This window comes from Mus caroli, chromosome 8, assembly GCF_900094665.2.
Source record: "Mus caroli chromosome 8, CAROLI_EIJ_v1.1, whole genome shotgun sequence".
In the NCBI taxonomy this organism is placed as follows: Eukaryota; Metazoa; Chordata; class Mammalia; order Rodentia; family Muridae; genus Mus; species Mus caroli.
In genome coordinates, this window is record NC_034577.1 from 116,717,424 (window position 1) to 116,737,196 (window position 19,773).

Genomic DNA, 19,773 nt, shown 5'->3' on the forward strand with positions numbered 1-19,773 from the left:
AGCATTGGTTTGCCTTGCTCTGTCTTGCTGGTCTTTGCTGACAACACACATCTATTGGTGCGCCTTACATGGTGTTGCTGAGCTTAGCTTGTGATGAGTTCATGGAGAGAAACTTGCCAAAGAACTTCCTGTGGCTTCTCTGGGGTCAGGCTGGTTGATAAGCCTCTTGGTTTCTTCTGGGTTGAACTGCCCTTGCTGATTCATGTGCGGTGTCTGCCAAGTGGACTGAAGCTGCTGGTTCATGTTTGGTGTTTGCTAGTGGACTGGACTGAGAACAACGAAGACTGGAATCGCCCCCAAAGAACTCTTTCTAACCAGGTCCACTTCCCCTGTACCCTAATAACCTTCCTTTCCCACTACCTCTGGTGGGTGGTGGGCTAGAGGAGAGGTTCAACCCTTATTAAAGTAGGCTGAGAAAAGTGTATGCCTACAGGTAGTGCCGAGTGTAGCTTAAGCATAGTGGGTAACTCTGCTTCTAATGTGGTAGAGGGACCTGCAGATTATGAGGGGTCAGCAATGTTGCTTAAGGAGATTGGCAAAATGGCAGCTACTGACACTGGATGGCCTCCTACTGTGTTCCGGGAGGGAGGTTTCTGGTTTTGCTTCCAAGTCTTCGCATGTACCATTTTGAAAAAAAGATTGAGGGAGACGCTGAAAACGTAGAAAGGTCACTCAGTTCTCTTGTGTTAGAAAGGATTGCAGAGATGGCTTTGCATGCAGAGAGTTTGCAAATAGCGGTCGAAATGCTTGGAGAACAAAAAGTACCAGCAGGAGGAAAACAGAGTTTAGGCTTAATGTCTGAGGCTGGGAATGTGCCACGGGATGAACAAGGGAAAGAAAATAGACTGGAAGGTGATGCGCCACCCTGCCCTGCTCCACAAACTTTCACTACCGGGTGCTCGAAGTGCTTCAGTGAGACAAGGGGCCGGGAAGAGCAGGAGGTGCCCCAGGAACAATGGGTTAATGGGCAGCCAAGTGCACTGCCAGGGAATTTGCTTGGGGCTACACAGGCACCTTCAGCCTTACAGTCTTTGTGTAGCAGATGCGTGCTAAGGATGGTGTACAGGGCTTGTACATGCTTACACTGAGTTGACCTGGCGTCTGATAGAAATGCTAGATTTAAAACATTTTAAAGTAGGCTGTGAAAAAAATGCCAACAATAATCAATTAAAATTCAGTGAGACCAGTTGCATTTTTAAAACCAACCACCTCCCTATTTGTGTGTGTGTATGTGTGCACATATGTGAGTGTATATATATATGAGAGTGTAAGTATGGATATGTGAGTATGTATGTGTGTATGTGAGTGTGTATATGTGAGTGTGTGTGTGAGTGTGTATATGTGAGTGTGTGTGTGTGTGTTTGTGTATGTGTACGTTCTGTTGAATTATTTTTTACAACTTTAGTTAGCTCTCTAATCCTCCCCAGTCTACAGCTCAGCCTCTTTGGCTCTTTCCAGTGGGAACAAAACCCAGCATCAAAGTGAGGTGCTGCCCTGCTTCTAAAAAAAGCCAGCACCAGGAAAGGATAATGAGAAGAAGGAGGAGGGGGACCTGGCATGCCTCAGTTGGCAGAGTCCTTGACTAGCATACAGGAGCCGTACGGTCAACCCTAAGCCTACGTGGAACCTTGCCTGTAACCCAACCACTCAGGAGGTTGGCTAGGGAGAGTCGGAAGTTCAAGGTCATCCTCAGCTACATAATATCAGGGCTAGCCTAGGATACTTAAGAATCTGTCTCGAAAAATAAAAATAAAAAGTAACCATAAAAAAAAATGGCAGTGGGCCACACTGAGGGAAGAGCTGGCTTTAGGCAGACTCTGGAGAAAGGGATGTTATTACCCTCTCGATTATATCTCAGTGACTCGTGTGACCTGCTGTTGCTTTCATACTGTACTTCCTGACAGAAGCCTGCTCACTCAGGGAAGGCAGGTCCTGCTGCTGACACTTTCCTATAGAAAATGTAAATCTGTCTCTCAGGAAGTCAAAGCCATTCATTCAGAGACTCTTACCCACAGCCATGGTTGTCTGGGAATACCATTTCCTTCACCAGGCCTGGGAACTAGCTATAGGACTCTGGGTTTATACTCAGCCACCGAACACCTCAGTCTATTTGGGTGCCATCCCCAGCATCACATACATGAACTGGACATGGTGGCCTAGTGTGGCCTAAAATGACCTTGGACTCCTGGTCCTCCTGGCTCTACCTCCGGATGGCTAGGATCACAATTTTGGGCCATCATACCTGGCTCATGTGGTGCTAGGGAATGGAAACTGAGCAAGCCAGGCAAGTGTACTATCAACTGAGCTCTATCCACAGCTAGATGTGCGACCTTTTCTGTAAGATAAGAGGTGGCACACCTTTTCTGAAGTGCTGAAGTAAGGGTAACAGCAATCGATTGTTGGCCTAGGATACACATGTCCTCTGATCTTCTAGTAGTTAGATGGCTGCAGTATGTCTTTCTTCTTACACTCTCTAGGTCCTCACACAACCAATGAAGAGGTGGTCCTGTCCACTCGCCCTGAACCAGGGTGGGCACCATGACTGCTCCACTGATGGCCTGTGGAGACAGGGCTGCAGTGTAGCATCTAAGTCCATGTTGGGAATGTACCTTAGGCTTGTCTTTGCTGTCTTGTATTTTCACTCTTGGAATCCTGTGCTGTTGGAAGACTCAGGCAGCCATGGAGAGGCCTGCATGGCACAGAAGGACGCCCAGCCCTTTATGGAGTGTTCTAGCCCAGTTATGAGAATATACACCCTGACAGTGTGTTCCAAGGGTCTGTGGAAGAAGCCCTTCGAAGCTGCTGCTGCTAGAAGCAGAGAAAGGCTTCCTACTGGCCTGACTTACAGCAGATGGACAAATACGTTATAACCCTTGCTTGTATAAAGAGACAGAAGGTGGTCTGAGGCCAAACCACTGGGTAATATTTGATCTTGCCTGATATCAGAAGCTAAGCGTGGTCAGACCAGGTTAATACTCCAATGGCAGGAATCAAAGGCTACTGGCATTGGCCAGAGGGTTTTGTGTGCAGTTCTCGAGGTTCTCCCTGAATCTTGATATGCCTGAGTAACTGGATGACTTTGCTGCCTCCAAGTCTCTATTCCAGGTAGGATTTTTTTTTTTTAAGTGTGTGTGTGTTGTGGGGGTGGGGGAGGATCAAAGAGTCCTCCTGAGCACTCTCCATCTCTGCCCACAGGTTCGCCTCCAGCTGGCAAAGCAGCAGGAAACTTGATGCTTGCCATGGCAAAGTGTCTGGGGAGAAGCGGGTAGATCAGCCTCTGGGAAAGCCACACAGGTCTTGGCTCAGGACTTCGCAAGGGCCAGGATCTACATGGAGAAGACATCTTTAAATGAGAAGCATCAAACCCAGAGAAAGATGAGGGAGAGGTAGACGCTAATCCAGCCTTACAGGCAAGGACAGATGTGAGATAGATTTTATTGTAAAATATTTAGTATCAGTATTTCCAAAAATTATTTTAAAACCACCTACTCATAGAGCTAACATGAGTTCTTCCTCTAATTCTCCAGATTTGAAGACTCGCTCCAAAGTTTTGTCTCCTGGGTCTCTCCTTGAATTCTAGTTCGCCAGTCTGTCAGCTCACCCCATCTGGAGGAAACTTTGATGTTAAATACTGAAGATGTTTTCCAGGTTCGATAGAGAGACGCACTGAGTTGGGTTGTAGATAAGCCCTCCATTAGTAAGTGGGCCACCTGCCTCAGGGGAGGCAGAGCAAAGGAGGCTCTTTTGTTTATAGATTTTAGAGGAGAGGGGTCTCCGAGTTAGCAGATTACCAAGGGCGCTAGAAATGTTCTCAAGCCTGTAATTTACAAAGGTGATCTTATTATCCTACCCTAACCTTGGGCTGCTGTATGCTGGGAGCTTGACAGTTAGGGAATGCACGAGGCCAGATGTAAGGCATGGGTGGTCCCCTCTACAGCGGATGATCTGTGATCCAACACTTACCCTGAGCTCCAAGCCAACACACCTCTCCTTCCTTCCTCCAGGCACTTCTCCAGCCTCTAGGCGGCCTTCTCCTAGTGCTCTGACCTGCACTCGTCTGGTTCTGCAAGCTTCCTTGCCTGCCCTTTTCACCTCGGTCCAGTTCTAATCCATCCCATTCTCCGTTGGGATATTAGGAATGACTTTTGTAAGGTTTGATGTAGTTGTGTAATTTCCTAGGAAGATCCCCAGAGTTCCGAGAGTACTTTCCTCAGCAATATTACCTGCCCTTTTGTGACTAAATATGTCATTTATTCTACAAAGGGTCCTTGGGCCCTTCGTGGCTCCACTTGCATCCACAAAGATACAGGGTCAGAAAACAGCCTAGATCTTATCATAGAAATACTTTCCTGATTTCTAGGGCAGAAAAGAAAAATGAAAGCATGATCTTTTACATTAAAAAAGAAAAGAATCTAAATTATTATTATCCAGCGTGGGTCTGTGGTCTTGGCTATCTAGGGGGCTGAGACTGGATCAAAAGCTAGTTAGCCCAGAGACCATTGCTCTGCCTCTAGTCCTTTTCAGAACCAGAGGATTCCGCAGTTGCTGCCTCAAGACCCCTGCTGCAGGCAGCTACACCAGTGTTAACTGGATCCTTGAATCCTTTAGTGTACAGTGTGCCAAGTGTTATTGGCGACAACCAACTGGACATGGTAGGCTCTGTGAATGGTTTATCTTGACTATCGATCACATGGAAGCTGACTGAAGCATAACACCTCTGGGTGTGTCTATGAGGGTGATCCAGAGTCAGCGAGACCCAAGGGATTTGACCTAGTCAATGGCTGACTGGAGGAAGCCTAAATGGGAGAAGGCAGGAGGTACCAAGCAGTCTTAGCTGGAGGAAGGAAGTCACTTGGGCACATGTCTCTGAGGGCTCTGTCTGACCTCTCTTCCTATATGACCCTTCCTCTACTTCCTGCCTGCCACCGAGTGAAGGATAGATTGTGTCTGCCACATATGCGTACCACCTTGACGTTCTGCCCGAGGATACAGGGCTAAGTAATCCAAGTTTTAGATGTTTTGAAAGCATGAGCCAAAAATACATTCTTCCTTCTTTATGTTCTGTTGTGTGCTTTGTCAAAAAATGAAAAATTAACCAAGATAGAGAGGTTTCTATTTAAGTCTTGAATGTGTTTCCCATCATCCCTTGGGAGTGTTTCTGTCTATGTTTCTTCATACACCTCATGACTCAGCAGTTGGCAAATACATTACAATTGGTAGCACATTGAGTCACGGGGCTGGTCATGGTGGCACATGCCTTTAGTCTCAGTACTCAGGAGGCAGAAGCAGGTGGATCCCTGTGAGTTTGAGACCAGCCTGGTCTACATAGTGAGTTCCAGGACAGCTAGAGCTACATAGTGAGACACTGTCTCAAAAGGGTGAGGACAAGGAGATGGCTCAAGTGGTTAAGAGCACTGACTGCTCTCCCTGGGGACCCGGGTTCAATTCCCAGCACCCACACAGAAGCTCAAAACCATCTGTTATTCCATTTCTAGAAGGTCTGACACTGTCCTCTGACCTCCACAGGCACTGCACACGTGGTGCACAGACATGCATATCTGCCTAACCATTCATACACATAGAAGTATATAAATCTGCTTTCAAAATCAAATGCTAACTTTAGAAAGTTTTGCAGTTAATTTGACATAATCGTGTGGGTGTACACATGTGGGTGTGTGTGTGTTGGGCACAAACATATTATTTTGTGTGTACGTGAGTGTGCAGGCCAAAGGCTGACACTACATAGTCTTCCTCTCACTTTCATCCTGTTCTTTTGACACAGGGTCTCTCACTGGGCCCAGGGCTCAGCAATTGACTCAGCCAACTGGCCAGCAAGCTCTCAGGATCTATCTGTCCCTGCTCACTCTCGTGGCACTGCTGTGACAGATATGTGCTGCCTTGCTCTGATTTTAATGTGGGTGCTGGGATCCACAGCCAGCCCTCATCCATACATGGCAGGAATTTTACCCACTGAGCATCTCCCCAGCACCTTAATATAGACATCATTTATTATCAGAAACACATTAATGTTCAGCTTGTATGCCTATCTCACGCACTCTGAAGTCTATGCTCTCCTAACCTAATACCAAGCTCCTCCCAGGATTTATTACCCCAGTGATAATTTATTACTCCTCTCCATCCGGCTGGTAAACATCTAAGGTCTCCACAGAGCCTGATGGTGCAAGTCTGTATCCTGGGTATCCAGAAGGTTAAATCAGGAGGATCAAAAGTTCAAAGACCACCTGGGCCTGAGAGTGAGTTCAAGACTAGCCTTAGTAACTTAACTAGACCCTGTCTCAAACATTCTAGCAGGGCTGAGCTATAGCTCAGCAACAGAGAGCTTGACTAGTGTTTAAACCCTGGGTTAGATTCCTAGCACTGAACATGAAAAAGTGAATCAGGCAGAGTAAAAGGAGGAGGAGAGGGGAGGGGGGGAGAAGAGGAAGAAAAAGAAGAAAAAAGGAGATGAAAAAGGAGGAGGAAGAGAATAAGAAGAGGAGGAGATGAAGAAGGAGGAGGCAGAGGAGGAGGAGGAGTTGTCATTTTTTTTTTTGCCTAGAGGAAGCCAGCCATGTCTGGTTGGGTAGAGAAAGAGTGTGAATGGATGAATAAATGCACATAAAACTCAAGCTCTGTGTCTTTGTCATATGAGTATAGAGCTTACACAGTTCACACACACACACACACACACACACACACACACACACAGAGAGAGAGAGAGAGAGGGAGAGAGAGAGAGAGAGAGAGAGATGAGAGCTGACGCTCTTTGCATTTTCCAGTAAAAGAATCAGACTCTCGGAGGTAGCACGGTTTACTCAAAGGCACAGCTGGCCAAGGTCACAGGGCATCAGCCCCCAGCTCTCCTGTAAAGTCTCTCCCACCTCCAGCCCACCTGTTGCTTCCTGGACATGATGTCTGTGTAGACCCAGTTTCTCAGAGCATAGCAAGCCAAGGCTGGTTGGCTGGAAGTATATAAGGCAGAGAACTGTGGGCCTCCGGCAGCTGGAAAGTAGCCAGTGGGGTTTGTTTTTACCATTTGTGTGCACTTGAGCAGCCATAGCAACTAAGTCACCTGAAAGAACCCTCAGGGGATGGAGGGACAAGCCCTTGTCTGCACAGGGAGTCAACAGCAAGCTGGAGGCAACCATCACCAGAGAGGAGTAAACTCACATCAGCAGGGCCTGCCCCACTGCAGGGTAAGAACCCAGTGAGGTCATCTGTGGATTCATAATACCTCCCTTCCGCTTCCTCCTCTTCCAGTATCAGAGTATATGTGAATGAAGCCAGTAAGCTGCCTCCATTCTGAGGTCTGCTCATGTATGTGTGTGTGTGTGTGTGTGTGTTTATAACTGCACAGGTCAGTGTACGCAGGTGCATGTGTGTGCGCACAGAGGCCAGAGGTCAATCTCAGCTGTTCTTCCTCAGGAACCATCCATCTTGTTTTTGAAACAGGGCCTCTCAGCGAGCACGGAACTCATTATGCTAGCTGCCTGGTGAGCCCCGGAGATCCACCTTCCCAGCACAAGATCATGAACATGTACCGCCACAATATGTCTTCCCCCACAAAGTCTGGGGATTAGACTCAGGTCCTCAGGTTTGTGTGGCAAGCACATTTACCAACAGAGCCTCCTCCGCAACCCATGTGCCGTGGATGACTTGTTGACCACGGTACTTCACAAAACTGCAAGAGTACCTACCACAAGGCTGGCACAAATGATGTCGGGACCACTAGGCCTGCAGAAAGGCTTCATGGCTATGCATCGGACTTCTTTCTCAGCACAGCCAGGTCAGTAGCAAAAGTTCCAACCTTCTTCCCAGAGAACCAGTACAAAGGTCACTGAGGGTACGATGGAGCCTCGTAGTGGGTGGCTGGGCCACACTGGCTGCAGGAGACCCTCAGAGTCTGTGACTTTAGAGTGAGCTCCTATGACTCCTTCCCGGGGCCCCTCCCTTCCAGGGTGGAAAGAAACACAGATTGGGGTTCAAGGCCCCTGAGCCTTGAATTAGTAAACTGCCTGGTTCCCAAACTTCTGCATCAAATTCTCAGAGCTGTCAAAACAAAAATGTAACTCGCACCTCAAAGGGGAAACGAGAAGGGTTTGTTCTGGAGCCAAATAGGAGTGACCATGGCTTGGGAACATGGACACAGGTTCCTCAAATCCCATGGTACAAGGTAGTAACAGTTTCACGAGGTTTTTATAGTTCTAGGACAAAGAGATCCATCCATCAAGACGCTTGTGGAATGCATATTGTGGGGTACCCATGCGGGTGGTTTGTAACACAGCGGGAGCCTCTGTGATTGGCTTCAGATGCTATCTGATGGCAGACACTCTTAGTCCAGGGGCCTGTTTCTACATTCCAAAGAGATTTACCTAATAGTCCTAAGGATATTAGGTGGACGATGAATGCCTATCAAGAGGACTAGCATACTCTGGATCCCCGCCTGCAACATTCCAGCAGTCCATCCATAAGCCTTGTGGTGTGGTTAGCACAAATGTGGCTTTTTTTTTCCTCTGAGAAATTCAGCGCACAGAGTGCTGAGAGACTCAGATAGGGATTTTAAAGACCCCAGTGTGCAGCTCTGGGATGAGAGACCTGGCTTTCGGGGGTGGGGGGGCTTCATGTTTGAGACTCACAGCCACGCCCTTCCCTTGCCAGCATGAAGCGTTCTCCGTTCTCCTTCCTGGGGAAACACCACAGTGGCGGTATTGAACCTGATTGTTCCAGGTTACAAAGGGACAGCTCCCACTGTTGCTTGTTTTACCATGCCTTTCCCGGGATGTTGTTCACAACGACAACAGAAAACTGTGAATGTTTCCTGTTATAGTCAGTCCATTGCCAAATGATAGCAAGCTATCTGTTGTGCGGTTCAGTGTTATCTTGAAATATGAGTGTAGCTGATAGAATTCTCACGGACGTATCATCTATAATCTTAAACATGTTTCAATGAGATCCAAACTTGGGGGATGACATCACCACACAGGGTTGGCCCCCGTTGGTTGGTCTGCCCCTTTCGATCACATTGAAGATCTAGGACAGGATTTGTTCACAAAGAGGTCCTTAATAAATAATAAATAGAGCAGGGGAAGAGAGCCATCATTCTAGACACATGGCTGGAAATACCTCTATTGATCTTTGCTCCCCCACAAAGCCCACATAAATATATAATGGCGTTATTGAACCAGATTCCACCGGGCGAATGAACTGTGTTATTTGAAAAAGACATCTGTGAGACTATCGGACAGAATTCTAAAAATGAGATTTAAAAAAATGAACTCTCTTTCCCTCTCTCTTTTCTTGGAGGGATAGTCAATCCATTTCTAATTCCTGTTCCTAAAAATAAGGTCCCCCAAAGCATCCTAGATTCCTGGAGTTGGAAGCAATCCTAGAAGGGAATGAATCATCATCCCTACATCCCATTAGGATTCGCCAGGCTTGAGTTTAAATCCTAGGGCACTGCACACCTACCGAAGGTCGTGCCCAAATGCAGGGCAAAGAATGATCCCTGACCCTTGGAGAGGTAGGGGAAGGGATCAGTATCCGGAAGGTCCCTATTCAGGAGGCTGCTTCCCTGGGCACAGACAGTGACAGCAGGCAGGGAAGCAGGCAGAGACATGGAAACATTTGGAAGGTTCTGTATCGACAGGAATGGCGTGGTTTCAGAGCAGAGCCTGGTATTCCTCTAGAGTCTGCAGAACAGGGTGTTTTCCCGCATATGGCCTGCCTGGGATGTAAACCATGGTGAACTATGAGGATCCTCATGACTTCTGCTTTCCAGACAAAAAAACCAAAGGTCTCCCTCTTAAGTCTTAGTCACTTGTCTCGTTGCTCCGACAAAATGCCTGGCCAAAGCGACTTAAGTGGGGAGGGCTTCTTTTGGCTCCCTATTTAAGAGGAAGTCCACCACAGTGGGAAAGCACGGGGAGGGGGGGTGTCAGGAGGGCGGGCAGGAGCGTGAGGTGGCTGGTTGCATTATATCCATAGTCTAGAAGTAGAGAGAGGGGACATTGCCGCTGAGGTGGCTTTCTCCTTCCTAATTCAGTCATGCATTTAGGGTGCATCTTCCCTCTTCGGTAAAGTGAGTGTAGGTAACCCCTGGCCAGCATACCAAGAGGCTTGTCTCCCAGGCACGTCTAGACACTGTCCAAACGGCAATCAGCAGTAACCACCGCACTGAGTTTCTCTCAAAGTAGGTAACAAAGTAACTTGACTCTCTATAGAATAGTTGCGGAGAGACAACTCCGAAAAACTTGCTGTACTAATGTCACATCCCAAGCAAATGAAGGAGTGGCTCATGTGATACCTGCACAGCCATGTGACATGCAGAAGGAGTACCAGACCCAGACTCAGCATCTCTATGCTGCAGAGATAGAACCTGGCTTTCTGTGATTCAGACTCCCAGCTGAGAGGGGAAGGCAGCATACGCAGTCTCTCACCCCCAAATGTCTCCCACAGGGAAACGGAGCAATTGATCTAGGAAAAGGCTACACTGAGAAAAAAAGAATGGGAAGGAAGAAGTAGAACATCCAAGACTATGTTCTCCTGCACATCCGCTAAACCCTAGTGCCTTCCTGACACATCTCAATCCCTGCCTGGAGGGAGGAGCCAGGGGAAACAATATCTTTGCTAGGACTTGTGAGAAGGGACATGCTTATCTTCTTGTAGTTCCAGATAGCCTTGTGTGGTTGAAACTGCCTAAGAATCACAGTCGTGGGTCTGCCCACAGGGCCAGAGGCTGCCTCTCCACACTGCAGCTCATGGCCACCTTCTAAGTTAGATTCTAACAACCAGGATTTAGACAGGGAGGCATATAAAACCCTAGCCCTACTAATTCTGGAAGCTTTTCTTTGGCATTCAGGTGTTACCTATAGAAATTCCTTTTTATTTTCTTTTAAGTTATGTGTGCAAGTCTGTGTCTTTGTGGGTGAGTGCTTGGGCCCTTGGATGTTAGAGGCCTCTAATCCCATTGGAGTTGGAGTCAGGGGCAGTTGTGAGCTGCCTGATATGTGTGCTGGGAACAACTCAGGTCTTCAGCAAGAGCAGCGCTGCATGTTCTTGATGCTGAGCTGTTTTCCCCGGATGCTTCTCATGACTGTGAGGATGACTCAATGGGTAAAGAACTTGCGCCATAAGCCTGACTTGAGTTTGGATTCCCAGAAGCCATACCACAGCTAGAGACAAAGCATACACCTCTGTAATCCCAGGGCTGCTACAGAGAGGTGGGAGGCAGAGACAGGAGAAGTTCCATAAACTTGAGGGCCAAGGAACCAGAGTACAGAACAGCACAGGACAGGAGAGTCCCCATCTGAAACAAAATAAAAGGCAAGCTGACACCCAGCTTGTCCCCTCACCTCCAAACCTGTATCATGAAATGCATGTGCCCACACTCACAGTCACACCCAGATGAGTGCTTGCATGCATACACGAGTGCACACACACACACACACACACATACCCACACACACACAGAGATGCACACCTGCACACATCCATGCACACATGTACCCACATACACATGCAGGCATGCACACGCACACGCACACATACACACACTCTTTTTTTAAAGTTATTTTTTTTCAACCATCACCATGTCTAGAAATGCACCCCACACCTCCTGAACCCGCACACCATTCCACTTTGTTTCCTTGAGGCTGATTGGCTCCCACTGAGAATGAGTAGAAAGGTCACAGTTTTCCATCTTTAAGATTCAGTCTAAGCATCGGCATTTTCTCCAGCACTTCAGCCAGAGCCTGCCATGAAATGACCAGGATGGTAGTGTCGCTACAACTCACTGTGTACAAGGCACACACTGAATGCCAGGCAAGAAACAGCTTTATAACATGACCCCTCACCGTGCCCCTCATATATTCAACAGGATACATGATATCTATGCACCTGGGCATGCGTCCAGATTACCAAAAACTCGTCTTAAGTTGATCTGTTCAATAAATAGTGGGTAGTCACTATGTATTAAATATCATGAGAATTATGCCAGAAGGTGGCAAGATCAGCATTCGAAAGCAACAAGAAATGGGCCAGGGAGGTGGTACACAGGGTTGGGGGAAGGAAGAGAGAAAAAAAAGAAAGAGAGAGATGGATTTAATTATGAATGGTGATGCTGAACTTAAAAGATGTCCAGGCATGATGGTACAGGTGTTTAATCTTAGCTCTCAGGAGGCAGAGGCAGGTGGAGGCCCAAGCTTGTGCACTTTCTACAACCAACAATAATGAATGAATGAATGAAATACTTCTATTTTGTGTGTATATGTGTGCTGTGTATATTTGTGTGTGTGTGTGTGTGTACACATGTGTATAGGCTCATTGATGTGTTTTATAAAGCCAAGGATATGTTTTATACAGTTTGGTGGTGCGGTGGGAGGGGGTACCTCACTGGGCCCGAGCCGTGGCATCCCTCCCTCTGAGGTACCAACCATATAATGGGTACAATATAATATAGAGTTTATGTAGGGGCATGGGAAGGAATGTAGAGGAAATGCCAATATTCGTGGTCAACTTTTATTCCTTCCTCAGTCGATCTCCAGCTTATACTTTGAGACAGGGCCTCTCACGGAACCTGGAGCTCACCAATTCAGTTAGACTGGCTGGTCACTGACTCTCCATCTCTACCAGCACGGGGGCTACAGATGTTCACACAGTACCTGGCTTTCCCTGTAGCTTCTAAAGATCCCAAATCGGGTATTCACACTTGCCTGGCAAGCACTTTACGAACTGAGCCATCTCTCAGCCTTTCCTAAAGAAGCAAAGGCCAGTTGTAACATCTCACCTCTTAGGAAGTGACAGAAAATATGTGTGTGTGTGTGTGTGTGTGTGTGTGTGTGTGTGTGTGTGTGTGTTTTACCAAGAGGCCGTGTGCAGGACCATTATCACAGATACTCCATACAATACAACTAACTGGCTAAGGTCCCTCAGAATGAACAGTCCTTTGTCTGTCTGTAGGCCACTGTACCGGTACATGGGCAGGGAAGCAAGGGTTACATCAAAGACAGCATGCTGTGAGCTGAGATGACCAGGCTCTCAATGCACATACTGGGCAAAGGCAGCTGACACAGGCAGTTGGAGGATGGGGGTGGGGGATGGGGAGGACAGGGAATGCAGGGCCAGCTACCCAGAGCACACTGAATTCCAGCAGGGGCAGCCTATGGGGAGTGAGCTCTCCCAGCTGAGACCCAGAGGTACCCTGGAAATGTAAGCAGTATTTGATTTATGTTGGGGGCATGGAGATGTGGGGTCAGGCCCATTAAGGACAAGCATACCTGAGTCTGAGCTTTGAGACTGGGGAGGTGCCAATTATAATGTTTGGTTGTCTCTTCTTTTCTGGAAGCGTCTATTCCTGCCGTGTCATTTATGGGTCTGGAGAGAGCCGTAAAACCACGGAGCAGCAGCAGATGAATCCGGGCTATTAGAGAAAACAAGGTGGATTTGAGGGATCTTTATCCTCCATATCCAAAGGCTTTCTCTAAACCTAAACGCCCTAACTACCTTGAGTACTTGGAAAGATCATCTGTCTTCCTCCTGTGACTTTTTACTTACAAAGAAAACACGGCTCCATGCCTTGAGCCCTTTGGGCCTTCTGCAGTTAATGTTTTACGGTCTGATAATTATGTTATAAAAGTCTAAGCAACTCAAAAGTGCTCTTTAGAATTAGGGTCTGAGAAGAGTGTTCATTTCAGAAAAGCAGGGGATGAAGTAGGCCCTGCTCCCCATCCCTGAGCTGGAGGATTAAGAAAAGTCTTTTGAATAAGCCAGGGTGTCCAAACCACCCCCTGGTGTAAGCAGGGAAGCTGGGGTTGTATCTCCAGCCAGGATGCCAGGACAGGGATTGCGCAGGGAGAATCGCTCAGTGAATTCTGGAGGGGAGTCCAGGAGTGCAAAACAGAGGACGGGAGGGGGTCAAAGGGCTGGAGATGCAGGGAAGATCCGGACTCATGGAAAACCCACCCGTGAATGTAAAGCATCAACAGGAATGGAAGCATCAGGGGATATCGGTTGGTTCCCACGGTATGAGGCCATGCGTGTGATGGACTCATGTCAGGAAACAGGACAGCAGGTTAGGCGAGCATTCGCCTGGAACCCCCTCCCTCTGGGCTGCCAAGATGGCTGTCCTGGAAGCCTGCCTCGGTGCATCCTCCTTAGAAGGGATCTGATTGCAGCCTTTCCCTTATTCCTCCTGAGTGTTTGTCCTTTGTCTCCCCACCGTGAGTGTGTTCAATGAGCATCCATTACAGTTCCCCCACCATGGACGTAGCCTTTGTCCCTTAACTCAGAAATGCGTCTGAGCTGATCCGACTGGAACCTGCTGTCACTGAAGAGACAGCATCTCCCCGTTCCCCCCGTAGTGTCCCATCTTAATCCAAAGACAGACATCTGTAAAAACTACTGTTCTAAATCAGACCACTGGCAAAAGTAGGAGTGTACATATCTTTGTTGGTTTATTTTTTGTTTCACAAGTATTTGCTTCCTTGCCTTATTTCCCTCGATCTTATGACATTCATCAGTTCCCCCCCCCATACAAATACAAGACTCCATTACACAATCCAAAAGCTTCCCTCCCTTCCTTCCTTCCTTCCTTCCTTCCTTCCTTCCTTCCTTCCTTCCTTCCGTCCTTAACGTAACAACCATTCTGATTTAATGTAAAGCTCTTTTATTTGGCCCATGTGAGAAGATGTGGCTTTGCTTCAACTTGTGTGCAAGGAAGCACAGCAAAGGAACTGTCAATGTCACTGCTCAGTTATTAGGGGAAGATTTTTATTGTGAATAAGAGAGAGAACATATCCAGAGGTGTCTGGACAAATCCGGAACAGAGGGGAAGAGAAACAGACTGGAGGTGGTGAGGGCAACTGATGTGGGAGAGGTAGTAGAGCTACTGAGATAGCAAGAACACAAAGGAGGGGGGAGGCAGAGTGGGGAAAAGAGGGAGGGAGGAGGGGGTGGAGAGGGTGGAGAAGGGAGGGAGGGTAAAGGGGAGGGAGTATGGGGGAGGGAAAAGAGAAGAGGGAGAGGAGAGAGAGGGAGAAGGGGGTGGAGAGAGAGAAAATAGCAAGAGTATACAGAGAGGGTAAGAGGATAACAAGAGGTAGAGTGTGGTATAGACAAACCATGTGGATTATAAGGGGAATGAGTTACTAGGGGAGCAGGCAGTCAGTAGTTGGCATGGACTTTTAAATGTATAACAGGTACACTATGCTGAGGGATGCTGAAGACCAGCCTGGGCTTTGATGTGCTCTGCAGGTTTATGACAACAGAGACCCATAGGCCCCCTCCCCTCTCCCAACTTTCTTGGGCATTTTCTTTTTTTTTTTTTTTTTTTTTTTTTTAAGGAATTGTCTTTATTTACATTTTCAATGCTATCCCAAAAGTCCCCCATACCCTCCCCCCCACACACTGCACACTCTTCCTACTACTCCTTCTCTGTATCCACAATGCTTGGGATTACTGTCAAAAAGCATCTTTCTTGGGCCTTTTTTTTTTTTNCACTTTGTAGACCAGGCTGGCCTCGAACTCAGAAATCCGCCTGCCTCTGCCTCCCGAGTGCTGGGATTAAAGGCGTGCGCCACCACGCCCGGCTACTTGGGCATTTTCTTGATTAATGATTGATGCGGGGTGCCCAGCCCATTGTGGGTAGTGCCTTCCCAGGGTAGTTAGTCCTGGGTTCTATAAGAAAGCAGGCTGGGCAAGCACTGAGGAGCAAGTCAATAAACTGCACCCCTCCATGGCCTCTGCACCAGCTCCCGCTTGCCTCCAGGATCCTGTCTCCAGGTTCCTGCCATGGCTTCTCCCACTGAAGGAGTGTGACTTGGAGGAAATGTAAGCCCCTTCCTCCTCTACCTGCTTTTGGTCAGAACACTACCTTTGAGTTGTGATAGGAATACCCCTCACTCCATTACGTTGCTTACACAGGTTTATATAATCAGAGTTACAGCCTGATGGAGGGAATTTCACAACTGGGGTTCCCAGATGACTCTGGTTTGTGTCAAGTTGGCAAAACACCAAGCAGCACAGGTAGTCCATCATGGTACATAAGTCAAGGAGTCAGGTACATGAAGCTGGTCCCCTGACAAACAGAGACAGGAAGCAGACAATGTGGAATGTATCTGCTGCTCAGCATCCTTTCACTATCTCATATTATCCAGGATTCCAGCCAGGGAATGGCACCGTCCACAGTGGGCAGGACTTCCCACCTAGATTAACACAATCAAAATAATCTCCCACAAGCACACCCCAAAGCTCATCTCCTAGGTGATTCTAAGGATCTGTCAAGCTGATAATTGATACTACCCAACACCTTGGGGGAGGTCATAAGACGTTTATACTGGCGTAGAATGATGGCTCAGTGGTTAAGAGCACTGGCTGCTTTTCCAAAGGACCTGGGGTCTCTACAGAGTGCTCACAACCTCCAGGGGCTCTGATGCCCTTTTCTGGCCTCTGAGGGCACCAGGCAGGCACGTGGTACACAGACATCTACGCAGACGAGCACCCACACATATAAAATAAGGTATTTTTAAAGTTTTATAGTCATCTAATAATAGCTCCCAAATACAGAAGACAAACATTACAGAGCAAAAATAGAAAGTTATGAAGTCACAGTGATTTTTAAAAGATTTCCACGCGTCTCTCACAGAAACTGATGAAACATACGATGACCCATAAGGATCCAGAAAAAGAAAGAAAAAAAAAAAACATGTGGAAAATCTAGGCTAGGGATTTTTAAGACGTGAAAGTAGAGATGGAATTATTTGGCAGGAGGAAAATTCCCCATGGGACCTGTAAGAGGGGTGAATGGGGAAGAACAGGAACCAAATGCACTACATGGATGTATGAAAACACTTGCGCTCTGTGAAGTTAATTATACTGAAGTTAATTATCACTTCCAGTGGTGATGAGGGTCCAGCAAGATGCCCACTGTGTAATGGCGCCTGCCGGCAAGCCTGATGACCTGTGTTCAGTCCCCTGGACCCACTTGGGAAGGAGAGAGAAACGACCCTGGCAGGTTGTCCTCTGACCTCTACCTGTGTGCCTACAGGAAGCAAGTAAAATGTCCTGCGTAGTTGTAGCAAACCAAGAGATACTGGGTTGTTGTTTGTATGGTTCAGAAATGGTCCAACGTAGGTGATGGTCAAAAAGATGCAATGGAGCTCTTCATTTTATGTTATTCGTAAGCAGTTGTAAGAGGGTTAATCTTGTGGTCTTTTCCCATGTTGTTTGGGCTTCTATGCGTTTCTAAGACTGACACTTGTGCCTGTTCACAAGCCCGGAAAGACCACCAAGACGCAGACTCTGGTGCAGCAGGAGTTGCTCCCGGAGCCCAGTTTCAGGCAAGCATTTATAGAGTCAAGCAGAGGGTTTCTAGCCTGATGGGGGCGCCATTGTGGCCTTTAACATAACTGGCTGGTGCTGGGAGCCAAACCATAAACTTAACTTCTGTTTTCCTCCTGGTTGGTGATTGTCAGGAAGTAAAGTGTCAGGGGCAGGCTCGAAACCTGGAGATGCAGGTGTGTTGGCGGGTAACCTGGAAACTGGTGCTAGGTACTGCTGCCCTGTTAGTTAACTCAAGTTCAACCTTAGGTTGGGTTCTCTAAGCAGGAGTCTGAACCCAAAAGATCTGGTCCCTCACACTATGCTGAGCCTTGTGGCACACACCTGTATTCCTAGAACTTGGGAGGCAGAGGCAGGAAGATGTGGAGTTCAAAGCGAGCCTCAGCTGCACACTGTGTTTAAGACCAGCCTGGACTACATAAGATCCTGGCTTTGTTTGTTTGTTTACATAATAACAACAGAGTAGGTGGTTTCTGTAGTGTGTGATCATCTTCACACCCGTAACAGAATGAATGAGCGAACAACTGATAAGTAAACCACTCAAAATAAAATCAAGAAGAGAATAGCAAAAGTAACCCATCACCTATCGGAAGGATGCTCTGACGAGTGAGTGACTGGTGGAGTAAAACGTATTTCCGTCTGGCTATCACATCCAAACCATAAGGAAGGTTTGGACCTTTCCCATGTCACCTGCCTGGCACAGGGCTATGTGGCCAAGGACTCAAATCAACATAGGCTTCATTGTAATGTGGCCCCACAGGCTGGACTAAAGCTTTGATTTACAGCCCAGTAGGACTGTGAGTCATTAGTCTATGGCTCCCGCAGGATGGCACCGGACCAAGGTAATTAACCATGCTTATCAGGGGCATGCTGGGGTGCAGCTGGAGAAGGAACACAGATGACGAGGCTGAGAGACAAACGGTTTTGAGCGGTTTTTTGGATCACGGCTCTCACCCTAATGGGATTCTCATAGCAAACGTGTGAATCTACTCCGACCATTTCTCCTACCAGTAAGGTGAAGATTCTCCAGTGATTTTAAAAAAAGAAAAAAGAAAAAATACTTCTCCAGGAATTTCTTCAAAGATTACACGTATTCTTTTTGATTGAGCCAGGAAGCCATGGAGAAACGAGGAGCAGATGTTGGCTGCTGATTGCTAGTTAGTTCCATTTCCAGCAGCTGGCAACCTCCACTCACTTTCGCTTAGGCTATATTTACCTACAAAGCTTAAAAAAGGCAATGTGAAGCAGGCCCAAACATCTGGATATTAAGTAAATTGGCCAGATGTTCTGGTGATTTATAAATAAAGGCTGAAGCTGGGAAAAAGTGGGCAGGGGAGACATGAAAGAAGAAAGCGAACAGGAAAAGAACTCATAAAGGAGCTGCCCACTCATGCCCTCCGCCTCCTCGGCCTTCGTGGGAGACTTTGTGTGTCACCACTGAGAACACGGAATTAACAGGATAATACAATTTGGGACTCATCCCTGAGCAAGGAGGAGTGACCTTCAGTGGAAGGAGAGGAAATGAAAGTTGCCTCAAACTATTTTTATATTTTGTATCTAGAAGTTATTTTTTCAATTGCTCATCATTTTTGAATTACCTCTGTATAGTTTCTCAGGAGTCCAGCCAAGGTATTGATTGATTCTCTCAGAGATCCAGAATCTTTGCCAAGCCGTAGCCGGCTCTGTTTCCCAGGCTGGAGTTACTGACGACAATTGCAGGCATGGCCTTCTTGTTGGGTTGTTTTTCTTTTTAAAGGTGAAACCCATCTTGTTTTGCTCCTCCTCTTATTTCTCAGCATGATCCCCCTGTGGCTTACATGAGTTACTTCTTTTGTAGCCAAGACCAGAAAATGTACCAGACTAGCTCAAGGGAGAAAGCATCTTTCCTTCATAGGCCAAGGGCCTGGTCATGATGGTGGAGTTATGGCAGCAGGAGTGGGAGGTCCTTGGTCACTTGTCCTTGAGATTTAGAATGAGGCCACCAAAACCAACTATCCACACGCCCAGTGGGCCACTCCCTCCCATGAGACTTCATCTCCCTAAGGCCGACAACCTCCTAAAATAGGCTGGGGGAACCGAGTGTTTACACACGAGCCAGTTTGAAAATGTTTACAGGAATGCTGATTTTTTTTCTTTTATTTCTGAATTTCTCTTTCTTTTTATCTTTTCTTTTCGCTCTTGGTCCCACTCCCTCTGGCCCCACTTGCTCCCGCCCAAAGATTTGTTTATTTATTATATGTAAGTACACTGTAGCTGTCTTCAGACAAACCAGAAGAGGGCATCAGATCTCATTACATATGGTTGTGTGCCACCATGTGGTTGCTGGGATTTGAACTCAGGACCTTAAGAAGAGCAGTCAGTGCTCTTAACTGCTGAGTCATCCCTCCAGCCCCTGTGTTTCTAATTTAGGGCCCCTTCAAAGCTCAAGCTTGAGTTTCT

At 47.3% G+C, this 19,773-nt stretch overlaps 1 long non-coding RNA gene across 1 annotated transcript in view; it reads left to right on the plus strand.

Annotated features, from left to right (window-relative positions):
- The first annotated feature begins 7,273 nt into the window (after positions 1 to 7,273).
- Positions 7,274 to 19,773, plus strand: part of LOC110300943 — a 41,409-nt gene continuing 28,909 nt past the window's right edge. The window contains exons 1-2 of the long non-coding RNA XR_002378647.1: positions 7,274 to 7,307; positions 7,453 to 7,786. This is a non-coding gene — a long non-coding RNA (uncharacterized LOC110300943). The remainder of the gene's footprint in view (positions 7,308 to 7,452; positions 7,787 to 19,773) is intronic.